The sequence below is a fragment of the Hemiscyllium ocellatum genome, unplaced genomic scaffold, assembly GCF_020745735.1.
Source record: "Hemiscyllium ocellatum isolate sHemOce1 unplaced genomic scaffold, sHemOce1.pat.X.cur. scaffold_268_pat_ctg1, whole genome shotgun sequence".
Lineage (NCBI taxonomy): Eukaryota > Metazoa > Chordata > Chondrichthyes > Orectolobiformes > Hemiscylliidae > Hemiscyllium > Hemiscyllium ocellatum.
Window position 1 is genome coordinate 825,311 of NW_026868164.1, and position 5,161 is coordinate 830,471.

A 5,161-nucleotide genomic window follows, 5' to 3' on the forward strand; every position below is an offset into this window, starting at 1 on the left:
ACAACATTATTTCCTGTTTCTAGGTCCCTCATGACTTGGAAAACTTCGGTTCTCCGAGGAGAGCTGTCCCAATTTTCCAATCTACCTTCATTGCTGACATTCCCCGAACACCGCACAGCTCACGTCAACCTGTTCGACACGACATCCAACCATTTCACTTCCCTGTTTTCTGCCTTGTCCGTACTCCAGACAGCCCAACCTCGTTTCACCAAGGTGCTTTTTGAGAAAATTAATCAGGCAGTTTTGCACAAGTCAAGTTTTAGAAAAACCTCGGGCTCGTCCGGGATTTGAACCCGGGACCTCTCGCAACTCATCACAGTGAAGCACCCAAAGCGAGAATCATACGCCTAGACCAACGAGCCAGAGAGCCGGCCCACGACCGATGCCCCACACCGCTTGAGTGACCTGAGACGTGCTCACTATGAAATACATTTGAGATTGCTCTAAGAATTGCTAGCGGCAAAGGGTTTCCCGAACAGCTGCTTCTCATTCAGTCTCCCTGCTGCTGTTTGTCACGTCCCCAGGAACCGGGCTCTCTCCACTGGCAGACAATTCAAACATTTTGTTTTGAAATTTTTCTATGACACCCGAGCGGCCAGTGACAAGCATTACCCTCCTCACCATGGGATACAGAGAACAGGAGAAGACCACGCAGATCTCCACGAGTGTATCAACTCGACTGTGCACATTGGGCCAGTATATCACTGTGAAATATTTATGTCCAAGCCTTTTTTCGGAAGCAGATGAGAAGGCGAGGTGCAGAACAGAGCGCAGTTATAAGGGAAAGCTGCTAAAGACGACATTGAGTGAATAGGAGAGAGTGGGTTATGGTCCCAACACGCACCCGTTGTGCCAGGGGTTACACTTCGGGTCCACTCTTCCTTCACTCGCAACACCCCACACCCACCTCCCATAGTGCCAAGTCGCTTTCGCCTGAAACTGCCGAATGTGCAACACCTGCCCATTTACCGGCTCCCTCCTGAATATCCAAGGGCTCAAACATACCTGCCAGGTAAAGCAGCACTTTTGCCACAACCTAGTCCACTGCATTCGCTGCTCACAGTGTCGTTTCCCCAATGTAGCATGAAGCATAAACTGGGTGACTGCTTCGCAGAACATCCCGGTTCTGCCCGCAGGAAAAAGGCCCTGACCTGGCGGTTGTCTGCCACTTTAACACATCACCCTGTTCCCTGACCAACATCTCTGTCTCAGGCTTGCAGCAGTGTTCTAGCTCCAGATGAAAGAACAACAACTCATTTTCCACTTGGAGACCTTACAGCCCTCCGGTCTTCAATATCGAGTTCCATAACTTTAGGGCCTGAACTCCCCCATGTCCTTGACCCCTACCACACCAACGACTCCTTGTTATCACCTCGTCGGCTATGACAGACTACGTATTGTTAGCCACTAACAGTCTCCATGAGCAGCTATTCGCCCTCTCACGCGGATCGTTATTCACTCCTACGTCCTTCCTATTGTTCTCTCTCTCTGAGCTGGCGGCAAACACAGCAATGTACATTGGAGACTCTGAGCCAGCTGAAAGTTGCTCAGTGTGAAGTACATTCCACATTGCTCCAAGAATTGCAAGCAGCAAAGCGTTTCCAGAACTTCTGCTTGTCATTCTGTCCCCGGGGCGCTGATGTTTGTCTCATCCCCAGGAACTGGACTATCTCCACTGCTCGATAATTAAACCAATTTATTTCTACTTGCACGTTGTTCTGGGGTGGGGTGGGGCGTGGTGTAGGGTGGGGGCGGGTAGAGTCTCTCTCTCTCTCTCTCTCTCTCACTCTCTGAAACCGTTGGGGTGAGAGGTGTCAGTTGCATTAATGCGGGGAACATGAACAACTTTGATTGTGAACTTTCTCCAAAGGTCTGTTATCTGAGAGATGGAAAGATGCTGTGCTGGAAGGACAGAAAGAAATGGACACCGAGGACTCTTCGCCCAGGTAAATTCACATTGTTGTGCAGCCTTCTTGGTGTTCAGAAATCGTCTTCACGCAGCAATCTTACGGAAAGTCTATAGCAAAGTGGGCATCGCTTTCTTTGTTGCTACCGCGCAGCAGTTAACATCTGAGCCCCAAGTGTCCCAGATGAAGAGAATCCGAGTGAAACCTTCACTCACTGAGAGTCCTCCCCACGGCCCTGAGCTGAGGGACTGCAGGCAGTCCAACACGGAAGGGACGGTTAAAAATGAACCAGTTTTGCTCCCTCAGCCTCTCTGTCCCAGAGACAGGCAGTGGGATGGCATAAACACGTAGCACCATTCTCGAGTAGACACAAGCCGTTCAACCCATCGAATCCACGCCGTTTGCCTGTCTCTCTCTCTCTCTGAGGTTATTCACAATCGGTGGGATCCGTCCTAATCGTGGGGGAACTGTGTCTGAGTCGTGATGAGGTTTTTGACATGCTTGTCATTCACGTCTGAACCAGGGTAGCGAATTACTGCAGGGAATGGACGAAACCGCAAGACATTTGTTTCAACTTGACTAACTGATTGGCATCGCAGAGAACTGGTTTTGCGATCCAGTTCAGAATAAAAACCGCCGAACAACAGAATGCCACTGAGACCTCTAAAACCACGCACCTTGCATGGAGTGGATTTGCCATTCGGGTATGCAGCTGGCAGAAGAGAGCACCGATCCAAAGGAAATCAGCTCGAGGTGACATTGAATAATAGCAGAGGATGGTTTCGATCCATCGACCTCTGGGTTATGGGCCCAGCACGCTCCCGCTGCGCCACTCTGCTGCCACGCTCCGGGCCCTGTCCGCAGAGCGATTCAGCTTTTCATCTGGCACGCGGCTCGCACGTTCGAGACTGATGTCAAAGACCTCCGCTGCTGTCGTGTGATATGCTGTTTCGCAGACGTACGGAGGCTGTGTAAATAGAAACGTTTTTACTAAATTCCCACATTCTGTCGGTCGAACTGTGATTTCACACTGAATCACAACATGTGTCGCAGCGCAGACGGAGGCCATGCGGCCCACCTTCGCTCTGCTGGTTCTATACTTCAGTCAACGTGTGTCTATTCGTTTCATTCTCTCGCATTCTCAGCGTAAATCTGCACATCTGAACGTGACCACCGAATTCCCTTTTGTGTTCATTGAATCTTCCTCTTTGTCAATGTCCGACAGGGACTTACTGACACTAACCACTCCCTGTACGAAAACGTTCTTCCTCCTGTCATTTTTACTTGTTTTCCTGGTGACCTTAAAATTCGGCCGAATCGTTGTGGACCTTTCAGGTGTGGGAACATTTTCACAACATTATTTCCTGTTTCTAGGTCCCTCATGACTTGGAAAACTTCGGTTCTCCGAGGAGAGCTGTCCCAATTTTCCAATCTACCTTCATTGCTGACATTCCCCGAACACCGCACAGCTCACGTCAACCTGTTCGACACGACATCCAACCATTTCACTTCCCTGTTTTCTGCCTTGTCCGTACTCCAGACAGCCCAACCTCGTTTCACCAAGGTGCTTTTTGAGAAAATTAATCAGGCAGTTTTGCACAAGTCAAGTTTTAGAAAAACCTCGGGCTCGTCCGGGATTTGAACCCGGGACCTCTCGCAACTCATCACAGTGAAGCACCCAAAGCGAGAATCATACGCCTAGACCAACGAGCCAGAGAGCCGGCCCACGACCGATGCCCCACACCGCTTGAGTGACCTGAGACGTGCTCACTATGAAATACATTTGAGATTGCTCTAAGAATTGCTAGCGGCAAAGGGTTTCCCGAACAGCTGCTTCTCATTCAGTCTCCCTGCTGCTGTTTGTCACGTCCCCAGGAACCGGGCTCTCTCCACTGGCAGACAATTCAAACATTTTGTTTTGAAATTTTTCTATGACACCCGAGCGGCCAGTGACAAGCATTACCCTCCTCACCATGGGATACAGAGAACAGGAGAAGACCACGCAGATCTCCACGAGTGTATCAACTCGACTGTGCACATTGGGCCAGTATATCACTGTGAAATATTTATGTCCAAGCCTTTTTTCGGAAGCAGATGAGAAGGCGAGGTGCAGAACAGAGCGCAGTTATAAGGGAAAGCTGCTAAAGACGACATTGAGTGAATAGGAGAGAGTGGGTTATGGTCCCAACACGCACCCGTTGTGCCAGGGGTTACACTTCGGGTCCACTCTTCCTTCACTCGCAACACCCCACACCCACCTCCCATAGTGCCAAGTCGCTTTCGCCTGAAACTGCCGAATGTGCAACACCTGCCCATTTACCGGCTCCCTCCTGAATATCCAAGGGCTCAAACATACCTGCCAGGTAAAGCAGCACTTTTGCCACAACCTAGTCCACTGCATTCGCTGCTCACAGTGTCGTTTCCCCAATGTAGCATGAAGCATAAACTGGGTGACTGCTTCGCAGAACATCCCGGTTCTGCCCGCAGGAAAAAGGCCCTGACCTGGCGGTTGTCTGCCACTTTAACACATCACCCTGTTCCCTGACCAACATCTCTGTCTCAGGCTTGCAGCAGTGTTCTAGCTCCAGATGAAAGAACAACAACTCATTTTCCACTTGGAGACCTTACAGCCCTCCGGTCTTCAATATCGAGTTCCATAACTTTAGGGCCTGAACTCCCCCATGTCCTTGACCCCTACCACACCAACGACTCCTTGTTATCACCTCGTCGGCTATGACAGACTACGTATTGTTAGCCACTAACAGTCTCCATGAGCAGCTATTCGCCCTCTCACGCGGATCGTTATTCACTCCTACGTCCTTCCTATTGTTCTCTCTCTCTGAGCTGGCGGCAAACACAGCAATGTACATTGGAGACTCTGAGCCAGCTGAAAGTTGCTCAGTGTGAAGTACATTCCACATTGCTCCAAGAATTGCAAGCAGCAAAGCGTTTCCAGAACTTCTGCTTGTCATTCTGTCCCCGGGGCGCTGATGTTTGTCTCATCCCCAGGAACTGGACTATCTCCACTGCTCGATAATTAAACCAATTTATTTCTACTTGCACGTTGTTCTGGGGTGGGGTGGGGCGTGGTGTAGGGTGGGGGCGGGTAGAGTCTCTCTCTCTCTCTCTCTCTCTCACTCTCTGAAACCGTTGGGGTGAGAGGTGTCAGTTGCATTAATGCGGGGAACATGAACAACTTTGATTGTGAACTTTCTCCAAAGGTCTGTTATCTGAGAGATGGAAAGATGCTGTGC